The 14,093-nt window shown below is 41.5% G+C and overlaps 1 protein-coding gene across 5 annotated transcripts in view; it reads right to left on the bottom strand.

Moving 5' to 3' along the window:
* Positions 1–14,093, bottom strand: part of LRRC8D (leucine rich repeat containing 8 VRAC subunit D) — a 54,458-nt gene that overhangs the window by 18,050 nt on the left and 22,315 nt on the right. The window contains exon 1 of one of the 5 annotated variants that reach the window (XM_076340574.1): positions 13,355–13,371. The exons of 3 other annotated variants lie outside the window; for them this stretch is intronic. The gene's annotated coding sequence lies outside the window, so the exon portion shown is untranslated. Of the gene's footprint in view, positions 1–4,947; positions 4,968–13,354; positions 13,372–14,093 lie in introns of those variants that run through there. One more of the 5 variants, XM_076340575.1, reaches the window with a different exon arrangement.

Genomic DNA, 14,093 nt, shown 5'->3' with positions numbered 1-14,093 from the left:
CACAAAATGCCCACACAGTGACCTGTATCGCATCATAGCTAAATGCGAGTAATCTTTGATACACCAGATCTATTCATAAGTTTGACTGGCACTGTTTTAACAAGGATCTACTCAAGAACGTTAGGACAACTAGCCAACCGCTTTATTTATATGTTCCTGTTATCTCATCTGCACACTTGGACTACTGCCTGTGCATGTGGGTGTACAGCAATAATATACACATGACTACATTCCCATAAACCGTCAGTTAAGAGTTTAGGATTTGTCATGGCCAGACAAAAACCATGAACGAAACCATCCATTTAATTTATTATAAGGTTTTGTAACAGCCTGTCTGACCAAGAATTTTGCCTGCCAAATTATGCCTCAAGTACTTTTTTTTTAAACAAGAAAAATGTTATCAAGGCCCAGAATTCTACAATAGTTTTTGTTCCCTTTTAGGCTAAACAGCAATTCTAATCTCCGTTTCAAGTTCCTCAAAGGCTAACAGTACAAACCCTTTCTCTTAGATATAAAGCCACCAAGTGACTTTGAATTAACAAAACTTAATTAAATTATTCCTTTAAGGCTTCACTGGTTTCAGTTTCCCAAGAACAGACTTGCTTTAGGAAGCCAAAGTAAAGGACCGTTCTCTACCCCCGTCACAAAGCTGGGGACATCCACACACAGCACCAATTGACCTTGCCGGACAGACCCGAAATGATGACTTTAAGAAGTGATGTGCTACTGCTGTAAGTTCTTGCACATGGACACAGCCACGTCCATGTTCACAGTAAAGCGGCCCTGGATCACAAGGCCTTTGCGGAAATCCCGAAGTTGGATCCTCGCTCGCCACACGTAAGCAGGCATGAGATGGCTGTTATTTTGGGTTTGAAGCCAAGAAAGGGAAGAGCCAGTACAACAGCTGGCTGGCAGTCAGACATTGTTCTTTAGGCTTGATGGAACGTTGCAGCCTTGTCCCAAAATTGGGCTAATGGCTTATTGTGCTGCTTGCTCTGTAACGAGTGGCAGAGCTACTTTTGGGTTAAAACACTCTTTACATGACAGACCATTATGGCAATCCTGCTCCTGACTCATTAGAAGCATCCTCTCTCTGTCTCATCGTGCCATGCATCAGATGCCACTACCTTTCACAATACTTGCATTGTACGCTCTATGCTCCTTGTGTAGCACTCAGCTCCTGGGTCTTGGTCAGAGTTCCTTTGTATTCAAACAAAAAAAAAAAAAGTGATTTTTGGACAAAGAGCTAGACTCTTCTAGCACTTGATATTTATATTGCATAAAAGGTTCAATTTCCTACTCTATATCAAAGCCTTACTGCATTATGCATTGTGTAATTCTGTCTCAAAAAGATTACAGTCCAAAAATTCAGTTGAATTGCATCAAATTTCGTACTGTAAAACACGGCAGAGCGTTTGAGGAAGGCAAAGTTTCAAGCTTGATCAGTTATAGAAGGAAGAACCTTTATGTCGTGGCCTAGAAACAGGAATAAATCTCCTTTTATCTTCTACATTAGCAACACTTTGACCACAGGAAAAGTCACAAAGTAAAGACATCCTAAAAAAGTTTGCAAATATTAGTAGTGTGTTGGAATTATTCCTTAATATGTGACTATCCTGAAAAGTGATTTAACAGAGGTATCATTGAAGGATATATGTTAGCAGGAAATTTTGCTATTTCCATGCGGGTGTACAATTCACAAATAAAACTATTTCTCTCCAGTTATTGGAACTCTTCCTCAGAAAGTGTGGCTGAGGTTTCCACATACAGTCAATCTAGGGATAACACTTCTTAGTGCTCTGCATAGACTTACTTGCTGAAGCTGGCCATATTCACTGATACTTCCTTTGTCAAATTAAGAGAAGCGAGTTGTGATAAAGCTTTACTTCCACCCCTAAAGGGAGAAGACACAACTGGCTGTATATGTGCAAGAAACAAACAAAATGAGTAATCAGGAAGTGGCTTTAAAACAAAAACAAAACTCCCATCAAAAACTAAAACACTCATGGAGGTAAAGGCCAACAGGCTTAGGCTACAAGATCTCAAGTTATATAAATAAGAGCAATAATGCTATTGTGACTCATTTATTAGGGAATCTTTACTGCCTTCAGTTAACAACAAAAAAAAAAAAATTGTGTGATGATGGCATGCTTGACATTATCCAGTTACATAAAATGATTTCTTGCTTCTGAGTTGCTGTTTGTGAATAGCTGCAATTTGAACAGAGATCTGAATAGAGATCCTTCTACCCTCTCACGGTAACACAGACTCAAAATGAAAGTTTATTAGCAATGAGCAAAAGCATAAGCAGATTAACATGAAATATTCAAGCTTTCCAGGTTAGACTTGCATTTAAGCTTTTTAATTAGGAGCTCTACACCTCTATAGTCCAAGGCGAAGGTCAGCAAGGAACAATCCACCAGGTTATGTCACCACAGACAGCTACTATAGTCTTCTCCAGTCCTCCTCTGAGACAGCTGTCACTGTCAACGCCACAACAGACTACAGGTCTGATCCTCCAACTCCTAGACAAGGTCCCCCTGCCAACTGTAACACCACCTCACCAACCACCACAGGACAAACTATTTCTTTTCTTAGTAATTTAAGTCACTGAAAACCCACAGGATATAAAACTATAAATTACCACAACCGTGCCAAAAACCAATACGGCCAAAAACATAGCAGCAAAGTGCAGTTATTTCTCTGTAGATGAAAGCCAAGGGATTTCTAGTGTTTTCTTTCCTCTAATGCTCAAAACCAAAATGCCAGCAGCATGTTCCTTGGTAGAAGCCCAAAGACCACTTAAAAGTCTCCATTTTCAAGATGTCTTAGACTACATAACTTATTTCATTACTTTCTCCCCCTCAAAGTACAAAAGCAGCTTCAGTTTTCTCTGTGATCCCCTTTGACTCTTGGAACTCCTGTGGGCAGACAAGAACACCAAGAGCTATGGATACAGCTTGTATTTGGCATTAACTGAACATCTTTAATTTATGATTTACAATTACATTACAAAATGCACATATACACAAATGTGTCTTACGGATCAAGCCATCTTTCCACAGTTAGCAAATGATGCAATTTATTCAGTCATCACAGTCCAGATCAGACCAGTGACACTGTAAGACATCATGCAAGCAATACAATAGCATGTACTGAAGAACTACTGAAAACTCATTTAACAAATAAAATCCATCTCGTAAAAAAATCCCACAGAAGTCTTTTGCCGCAGTATATCATCTGTGTTTTGGACTCAGCATTCCAAAATATTTAGCTTTTTCTACAACAAAGAATTTAACTTGTGTTAGAATGACTGCACGCAGGGAAAAATATGGCATTCGTACAAGAGCCACAAGATATCACACTTATCAACTGTGCTTCTTGATGAAGCTCTTAAGAGCTAATTCACAGCTTCTATGACTTCAATATTGTATTTTCCTCTGTTCAAAGGTCCACTATCCCTACTCGATGCTTTGCCAGATTAGTGCTATTTTAAGCTAGACAGGCAGCCCAGGGAGGTAGGACTGAGCTGTTACTTTTATCATTGCACAGACCTTCAAAGGAAGTCCACCCACTGGTCCCATCTTTGGACCACGAATGGCACAACCACAAAATAACCATTGCCACCTACAAGGACAGAGATGCTAAAATGCTTGATCTTTTGCATTTGCTCAAGTTTTAAAACTTTTATTGCATTGCCATTCTTCTGATGTTCTTGTTTTAAGACTTCCCTCCCTCTCTTTGCAATTCTGCAGATTCCTTTCCACCAAGACTCTTGGACAGTGCAAAGATGTGGGTCACAAGACACATCCAGGACCTGACTGGTTTTCTTTGAGCATGTACATGTGTTTCTGTGTGGACACAAACAGTGACAAACACAGAAGAGCTCTCTGCTCTTCAAGTGACGTCTCAGTAGCATACTGAGGTAAGACACTGCCAACAAGGCTGAGCAGCTACTCCCAGTGCTTGGAGACCATGAAAGAAGCAGCACAGAAACAACCCCCACAGTCATTATGCCTGTACCTATACCTCCCCGTCAACGATTTCCATCCATTAGTATCTACCAGATGCAATTGTCACACACAAATAAAGTTGTGGGTGTGCCCGTGTGCACCTGCAGGTAACCTTGGGATGGAAAAAAGGAAAAGAAAAAAAAAAGTGATGAAGATTGAAACATTTGTAACTCTCAATTTAAGAACAGAGAGAAGCTTTCTCCAAAACAACTATCAGGAAGTAGTTAATAAAGGAAATTGGAGACTTTTGCTTGACAAAAAACACAGCTAGGCCTTCTTCCTTCCACATCTCAAATCTCCTTGCTCTATTCCATTCCTCTCCACTTCTGAAGACATCAATCCTCAAATAAAGACCGTGCATTTTCTCTGCAGATCGATTACTTTAAATACAATGGACATTGTACCAGTATGATCACTGAAAAACTGAATGCTCAAAACCAGTTTGTTACTCTGATCCATGTATATTCTGTTTGTAGATCAGCATGTATGCCCTGCAATCGGAGGCACAATGACAGATCTCAGCGTGCAGGGTGCGTTCTCCCTTTATCACCACCTCCCCTTCGTACACACACCCTCAGTGTTCCTTCAGCCAGCACTACGCTTCTTCTCATATTAAATTTAGAAACAGACCTCTGAATCACCAGTTCCTGTTGTTGAAAGTAGCTAGAAACAGATGTTACAGCAAAAGAAGTTTCCTAGTAAACAATTATAGAATAATCTGCCCACTACGTTAGACCCCATTGTTACAAAACATTTTTAAACCCTAGAACAAGACGGTTTATAGATTTATATGAAACTAAATAATTTCATTCCCTGACGTGCCTAATCCTTCCTAGAATCATATTACTTCTTACCCAAAATGGTATCATGCAGCAGCGAGTTCCAGCGGTTAATTGTCCACTATAAAAAGAAACAAACAAACGAACAAAAAAACCTTAAAAATGTTGCTTATAAACTCATTGCTTGTGAGCCTCCCACTGCACTTATTCCATTCCATTCTACTTTTCCTTGTCACGTCTTCAGGTGCACCTTCAAGAAGAGGAACAGAAAGATCTGAGCTACTACTTTGCAAGAGAAGAGCAGCACAAAGATTCCAAAACTGGTTATATGCAAAAAAGATCAGTTCCAGAGAGAGGAGAGCAGGCAGCGCCACACACGAGCTAATCCACCCTGCAGAGAGGAATTACTTCCTAGCATAAGCAGAGTGGAAATGCACCCATGTTTCCCAGTTTAAGTCCATGAGGAAGCATACGCATAGTTAGGAAACTCTTGGCAACCACTTGTGGACTCCAATTTCTTCTGTTGCTCTCAAAATATTTAACAGAGGAACTATGTATCTCGGGCCAAGAGGCACCATCCATGTATATGCCTCACATGTATGTATGTATATACACACACACACATTCTATATACTTTCTATCAGAGAGGCCAGCTGGTGCTCAATTATTCAGCATATAAGGAACATTTTGTTTTGCAGGTTTGTATAGTCCCATCTATGAATTACTGAAGCCAGAGGGACACCACAGACCTCTATACTCAATTATTCCTGTATTTAGCCCAGAGGACTACACGTAACTGTAAGCCAAACCTTTGTTTGCCTAACACAACACTTCCAGAAAAGCTTTCAGCCCTGGGAACATTTTGGGTGGAATCCACCACTTTCCTTTGTCATTTATTTGTTCCAGCGCTTACGCTCTCTCACCGTTACAAATGCGTGTCTTATTTTCAGTTGCCTGATTTCAGCTCCCAGCCATCAGCTGTGTTACGCCTGTTTCTGCTAGCCTTTTAGCCTCCAGCGTGCTCTCCCTCAGAAGGTGCTTCCCGCCAATTATCAAGTCACCCCATTTATCTATCAAGAAACAACAGATCCAGCAACAGAATGAGCTTTTCAGGCTCTCCTTGTGCTACCTGAACACCACCCTGCCTTCAAATATCTCCTCTGACTCTTTTCTGAACTCACTCCTGTTTTCAACAGGCTGCTCACGACCCCAGAATCATACATAATTCACCTTCTTTTGCCCATTGCCCCTCCTACTTATACACCCAAACTTAGACACCTTTGCTGCCCTGCAAGAGGTCAGTCACGTCCAGTTGCTTACTCACTGCACCCCCAAGTAGTCTTCTCCCCAAGCTCCTATTCTGTCGCTACATTGAAGTGCAACACCTGCAGGCCCCATGATCTTGCATCAGACCATATTAAAATGCACTTTTGATTGATACAGCTCACCAGGATACCCAGATTACTCCGTACAAGCTGCCTTGTCCTTGCTTACCACGCTGCCTAGCATGACATGGCCTGCCAATTGTATCAGTACAGATCCTGTCCTTGTCTCCAGGTACCTGATGAAAAGGTTCAATGGAATCTCAATCCTTAAAACAGATTCCTAGAGGCATTCCCATTTGATAATGATTCACCATCAATGACTAACTTTTAAACATCAGTCAGTCAGTTCTTAATTCGTTTATTTTTGCAATACCACATAGCACTAACGTGTCAGGACAGGAGTCCCAAAGCAGTATGTCAAAGTCCTAACTGACTACCTCTGCTGTTGCCGAGAAAGGGAACTATAGGTAGCACTTGGAAGGAGCCAGGGAGTAGTAGGGGACCGCAAGGGTTGGACTATCTCCCTGCCCCTGCATCAGGTGGCTTTTGAAGACGTAGCTTTACTACATCTCATGCAGGTCACTCTCTCAAGTAAAACTTAAGTTTCCAGCATGTCACCACATTTGCTAAGACACATTTCCCTTGAAGTGATACAGACTGGTATTAGTCTGACTAATGTTTTATCAATTGAATATTGCATTAACTTTTCCAATATTTTGATGAGGATTAATGTCAAGCTAGCTAGAATATGGTTAAATAGGTCACCCACCCTTCCCTTGTCTACTCTGGCACAGTTAATTTTAAGACCTTCAATGCCAACAGTTATTAAAAACTGTCTGCAGGCCTGCAGACTTTTCAGCAAGCTCTTTAAAACAATCAAGTCATAGCGCTGCTGATTTACATATGTCTATCCCTAGTAGGTAATAAATCTTTATTCATTAAGACAGATTTAATTCTCTGTTGGAATGGCATTCATGGTATCACATTCTGTACCTTCCCAAATACAGAACAGTATTAACAAATATTTCTACTTTTCTTGCATGAGCTACTTTATTATCTCCATCTAGTAACTGGAATTATTTGTTTTGTAACGGAACTTCAGCTGTAGAAAATATGCAGAGTTAATTCTCTAACTTGCTTCCTAAATTCTAATGTGTGCTAATTCTCATGTATCCATTGTCCCCTTAATTACTGTATCTTGCTTCGAAATTTCTAGATGTGTCCTGAAGCCAGAGGGCTGTTAGTGTAGTTGTCTTTTTTTCTTTAAACCAGAATTTCAGCTTTTGGGCTATTTAGTATCTTCTCATAGAGATCTCTGTTTTCCATTCACATATTTCTTCCTACAATAACACCAAGTTCTTCATGATGACAAATAGGCTCTTTTGAAGCATTAAGTAAAATTTCTTTGGGGCTGCTCTCTGTTTGTCCATCCTGTACATAACTGGGTCACACTCGATGGTCCCATGGCAACCACCAACTTCCAGTTGTGTGATACCAAAGTCCACAGTATCTGTCTCAGCTGAAGAGCTGAAACAAGAGCTGACCTGCAACAGGCTGAATGTGCAAGGCACTGAACACCTTCCCGTGATGCCAACAGGATGTTCGGTACCTCGGAAGCGACAAAACAAAACAGTGTGCATAGAGGGAAACAAACCTGTATGTCTGCGGATTAGCCATTTCGGACATCTCCAAAAAGCATTCAAAAAGTATCTATATTAATTTCTCCTATTCCTTGACTGTAAAGGTAAGGCATTTACCAAGTCACCAATCTGGTGAGTCAACCAGACTGGACACACACACACATTCAGGCTCCTCCTCATCAGCCTGACCCTCACCCAGGTTAACAGCTTCTGCATACTACCAGCCATCTGCTGCTTGTTTGGTGAACAGGGCAAAATGAACTGACCTCAGTCCTATCCCAGTGTGGCACTACCACAGAAACTGCAGTGCTCCTCAGCAATCTTGGCAGAGAAGAAAGGCAAAGCAAAGCACACACACTCTGAGTGCAGATACAACATTCCTTATCTGCCCAAGATGGAAGCATCTACGCTCTACCTGGATTTGCACATGCAGTCGATTAAACTTTAGTACAGAATCAGTCCTTAGCCTCTAGGACCAAGTCCTTCACGGGGCAATAAAACAATGTATTCAGCAAGAAAACCACAACATTTGGTTTTGTAATTGCCACAATAGTAGGAAAAACATTCAGAACCTTCCAGTTTCACAACTTTATTTAAATAAATATACTAATTATTCATACACAGTGATCTGTTAAGTATCCTAGAAGCGTGGTGGTAGCAGTCTACAGATGTAATTCTGCAGTTCAACACACATGATGGACTTTTCCACATAATCAGGAATCCCACATGGCTCCTGAAACACATACTTGCATGCATTTAGTTAGAGTAGAAATTCGTTATGATGTTTAGCAAGAGTCTAAATTCAGTAGCTGAAAAGGAAATAACTTGGGTTCTTGCTTTACATCAGCCACTGCAACTTCTTTTGCAACCAAAAATGACTAAGGAAAAATACATACAGTAGTTCAAGTCATTCCTCTTCTTATTAAAACAGCAAAATGGGAAGGAAAGTGAAGGAGGGGGAAAAAGACTGTAGCAGTACATTAAAAAGCAAAACGGAGAGCCCTATCCATACCTTCTGCAATAAATTCCCCCTAAATTAGGCAGCGAATACTCAAAACCACCAGTCTGCACAGACAGTTCAGTCTGAAGTGTACACTCCCTGTGCTGGATTCCTCTGTCCCCTCCTCTCAGGCTTGAGGTAAACATAACTATGCAGGTTGCCAAAAGCCTCAGACACTAAAACATTCAGCCTTTTTCTACTACCCAGATTTTGCCAAAGTTCTCTGCTTCATACACATATCTAAAAAAAGCTTTGTATGGGATGGGAAGAATCTCAGTTTGGGCTCGAAGACCAAGATTTGCTGGGAGGGCTCGTACTCCTCCTCAACTTCCTTCATCCTCCTCCCCATCAGCTTAGAAAATCTCACAAGAAATCAGCAGCTTTACCCACCTAAGAAGTGCATTCCCTTCACTACAACAGATTAAATATGTGAACTAGAAGTTTCTACTGAAATTCTCAGTCATCACACAGTTAATGACAGCTTTAAGACGCCAGTGTTTCAAAGGTCTACTGCAAAGACTAAAGTCAGTTCACATTCCTCTCATAATTTCTGCTTAAGGTTAGCAGAGTCTGAAGGAATTGCTTGAATATTAAATTCAGATAAAAGTACAGAATGACTTTAAAATACAAGTGCTATTCCTGACTAGTAATACATCTGCGTCCACATAAACCCTCCCAAATCCTTAAGAACAGCCTTCCTATATAACATAATCCACTTTGAGGCTTTGTCTGCATAAGGCACTTTGGATTACTTCTTAAGAGACAAAAACCATACAAATTAAAAAATTGATTGATTAAACTGCTTGAGACCCTCTTCAGATGCTCTTTGCCAGAATCAGAGTGACTCTCAATTATTCTGCCTCAGAGATGTAGGGCAGTTGAAGCAATTAACTTTAAATTCACACCTTCAGCTGACTCGAATAATTTCTCAATGGCATGTGAAGACAAGCCCTTAACTCCAGAACCACACACAAGATTTACTCTGGAGTAACTGTCCAAAATATCTCCCTCAGGAGACAGGCTCAGACAACAAAACACATCAGGATGCTGGTTCAGCACCAAACCATTCTAAGAAGAATGCAAGAAACCACACAATCAGAACAGCTTGAATTCTGGTAAATAAATTCATGACTGTGTATTTGCCCGGTTTCTTTTAGAGAAGCATTTCCAACAGGCACCTAGCCTTAGTTTGAAAAGCCTCTTATTCTGACACAGTTTTCCAAGACCCCTCTCCATTCCCGCCCTCCCCATCCCTACCCTTTCTCCGCAAGCTGCATCCCCCAGCTGCTCTTTCCCAAACCCCAGCCTGCCGCCCCGGCAGCTGACACACGGGGCACAATACAACACGAAATGTGACAGCCCCTTGTCGTAAGATTTCAAGCATCACCTGAATACCATGCAAAGCAGCCTGGAGCAGGAATTGCAGGTTCAGATCCAGTGGAGAGGCGCCTTGACTTCGGATGCTACCTCCCCCACAGCTAGGCTCTCATTGTTTTTTCCTGGGGATACATTTTCAGATCAGAGCCACGGCCTGCTGCAGATACAGATCAGCTTCGCTCATCCCACAGTTCTCTGTCACTGACAAAAAATAGCTCTGGAGGGAGAGGAGGAGGTTTTCAGCTGTTTTCTTCTCCAGTCCTCTCTAGCCGTTTCCTCTGTCTTTGTCCTCTCCTGCCAGCTTTTATACCTTGCAATAACGGAGAAGCCATTTTCTCATGTTCATGGCTCGATGTCAGAGTAACTGTTTTCTTACTCTATGGAGCCAGTAAATCCCCAGATCTGCCTTTAAAACAAATTGAATAGTAGCCACAATATTCCAGCAGCACCCTCAACAACATGATCACCAGGCTTTCCATGGAAGAGCTGAAAGAAGCTGGTATCTTACTTGTTTCCTACCGAAGGCAGCCCAGAGAAGCAGCTGGAGTCAAACAGGAGTGGTCCGGATAGATGCTTCTACTAGGCACCACTGATACTCTACAGGGTTCAAAAGAACCACGGGAGAGGGACATTTTCCTAGACACGATCAAAAATAGATGGCTTTAAGATGGCTGGAAAGCATGTAATAGACTATTCTTCAATTTTCTCATAAACAGTAACTTTATTCTTCCTGAAACATTGATCGACATTTGATCCTGTTATGAACAATTCTGAGGCCTCCCCCACAGAGCATCTAAGCTGCATCACATTAAAGCTGTTCCTTTCTCCTTGCCTCTAGCATATTCCTAACATGTAAACAACTCTGCTGTGCACACAGGCAAAGTCACAGCTAGCTAGTGAAAGCTGCAGCGCTAAGGGCACCATAGGAACCCATCCAATCCTAATAACCCATTATTTTCACAGGGCACTGTATTTATTAACTAGAAGCCAACTGCTATTAATGCAAATGTACACGTGAAAAATGATCCCATTAGAAAAGCTGAAAGAATATTACAGAGTATTATTTTTCATAGATAGTCATGTTTCACAGGCTTTGTTACCCCCCATAACCCAAACATACAAGAGAAGTCAGTCTGAATGATGGAAGAATTGTGACAAGACTAGGAAATAGGCAAGCGTCAGAAAATCCAAGCAGGCTTACCGTCTGAGGATTTCTCAGTTGGTGTGACACCACATGACAAGTAACGTTCCTGTGGTCAAGCCTGAAAACCTAGAGGGACTATTTCCTGTTCAGCTTCAAAAAAAAAGAAAAAAAAAAGAACCCAATCACACTTCTCACCTATTCAGCAGGGAAGTAATTAGCAGGAGATACACTGTTACAAAAGTTATCAAAGTTTAATGCAAAAGCATTGCCTAGCCACGTATTTTGTGTATGTTAACTCTTGCTTTACGGGCTCTGGACCAAGCGTAGGAGGCAAGCTACCCTGATGAGCCCTGCTCCTTAGGGCAAGTTTCAACAGCCGGATCCACCCACTCTGCCACGGAATCCCCTTACAGCACCATTGCTCAACCCACAAATCCCTCTCCGTAGGCAAGTCCGCGAGTAGGAAAAACTATGGTCTGGAGGAAATAGGTCATCTCTGACCCCTATCTCATCCGTCCAGGGGTTCTGCAGTGATCCCACAGGAAAAGCAAATGTAACGGCAGCTACTTCTGTTTAGGGCCTTCCCTGCATTAGGAGGTTTCCAATGGCAGGAATCCAGAGCAAAGCAGCTCTGGAGTTGTGAAGTGAATACAGCTGCACTGCCAGGCTCAAACACCAGGACCTAGAGCAGGCCAGGGTGCCTCGGGACATTTCCTTCCGACCAGTGCAGCTGCACAATTTTCTGCCTCTTAGGTTAAAAGAGAGCTCAGTGATTTCTTGCTGGCCTTCTGTCCACACCTACTCTACAAACTGGAGCAAATCAGTCATGTCCCAACACCCACTAGCTTCCTTTGGCTTACACATTCAAAGACATCAGACTACGAATTCCAGACCCTGCTTCTTTCTTCCACGACGCAAAGTATGACCCTAGTCACAAATATCCTCTTCCCCTCCCACTTCTTGTCAAATTCCACTGCCCATATTACCACCAAAGCAAGTTTTATCTACTTGAAGCCATGAAATCATCCACTTTTTCCCAGCACCCCTCAAGAGCAAACTGCTTTCCTGTCCTCCTCTCTCTACAACCCAGCAGGTGAACACCAACTCAATCCTGCACACAACATTCACCCAAGGAGCTTTTACTAGAGTGAAACAAGCATTCGAGGAGGTCTAGTTTTACAAATAAAATTGCATATCCTTCCCTGCAGCTAAAATTTTTCATCATCCCCACATTTCCCACTTTCAATCCTTTTAAAACAAATTAAAGAAAAAAAGCTTCCCCCTTCCATATTTTCTGCCAAGGCAAATGGTTGTTTTATTACAAAGGTCAAACAGCCTCTTTTTACAAAACTGGAGCCTAACGCCAATGCTATCCTTGCAAAGCAGTCCTGCACACTCTTTTTCCACTCTAAAAACCCTACTCATGGTAACTCTGCACCGCATGATAAACGTTATAAAGAATTTATACAGCAGTGCAACTAAATCTTAACTTCTGACTAAGGTAAATTAAAGTTCAGGGTTAAAGTAGGCCGAAGTGTATTGCTATCTGCAAGCTGGAAAATTTAGACAACTCTTCACAGACTCAGGCCTTGAAAAGTGCAAGGTTCAGCTGCTGCACCCTATGTATCTGACAAAATGCAATGCCACAAACACCAACACCAGAAGGTTGTAGCTACATCTCACTGCCAAATATCTGACAGCCATCTCCTTTTTAGAGTAGCCTGATCAGAAGACTATAGCCTAGCCATAATTCAGGATTTAATGACTAAGGGGATCATTGAACTGAAAATGTGAAGCATTTCAGGTTTAAATTATGAATGATAGTGACAACTCAAGTTAAAATTATTACACATTTTCATTCACCTTTCACCCTTATAAATAAATAAAAATGAAAGAAAGGTTGGAGAGTGGCTTTTTGTACACTGTCGGCAAACGCCTTGACGTATATTCACCATGCACTAAACATTCAAGATTCAGTATCAAAAATGCCCAGAACTGCACATAGCATGGTTTTAATTAATAAAAAGAGAAAACCCAGTTTATTACCGCTTCTAGGATCAGAGCCACAAGACCTACCTTGTATCGAAGATCCGCCCCAGACAGGAGCACTCAGAGGGTATCAATTTACATCTTAAAGGATTTCAAAAGGCTGCTGAAGCTTCCATGCCTTTCATGAATTGGTTTTGATTGACCCCCCGTCTTTGGCCTACTACAGTTGAAAAACTCCTCAAATAGAGATTATTTATGTTAATTTAACTGAATTCAAAGGGCCAGTTTTGAGTTATCCCTTCAGGGTCACACTGCAGTCTGCAGCATTCTCCACTTTTAGCACTATCCCAGCATGAAGGCAAAAATGGACCTGGGGTTTCCCATTAGACGCAGAGCTCAAACACAAACCTGTAGGAATATAAGGCCTTGACTGACAAAGGCCTATTGAGGAAAAGCAAATGAACCTGTATGCAAGAGCACACAGGTGAAACTGGAAACAGGTGAAACACTGAAAAACTGGAATACCTTTACCACGAAGCACCTAGTATACCAGTGCAACTCAAAAAGGTTTTGAAGCAAGTACAATTAACCCTAACGCTCACACCAAAATAATGGGAACATTCGGCTCTTTCAAAGCACTGTAACCTCATCAAAACACTCGAACCAAATTTGTCATTTATATCTCTATAAATAACGTGTAAGCGAAAGCAAAGAAAAAGCAATATTTGCAGTTCAGGGAAAGAAATCAAAACAAACATGTCCACAGTACTCAAATGCTAAACTACATGTGGGAATCTGATGATCTTTTGGACGGCTGAAAGCTGGG

This window comes from Aptenodytes patagonicus, chromosome 5 (genome assembly GCF_965638725.1).
Source record: "Aptenodytes patagonicus chromosome 5, bAptPat1.pri.cur, whole genome shotgun sequence".
In the NCBI taxonomy this organism is placed as follows: Eukaryota; Metazoa; Chordata; class Aves; order Sphenisciformes; family Spheniscidae; genus Aptenodytes; species Aptenodytes patagonicus.
Note: the sequence above shows the minus strand (reverse complement) of the source record. Positions and strands in the feature narration are given on the sequence as shown.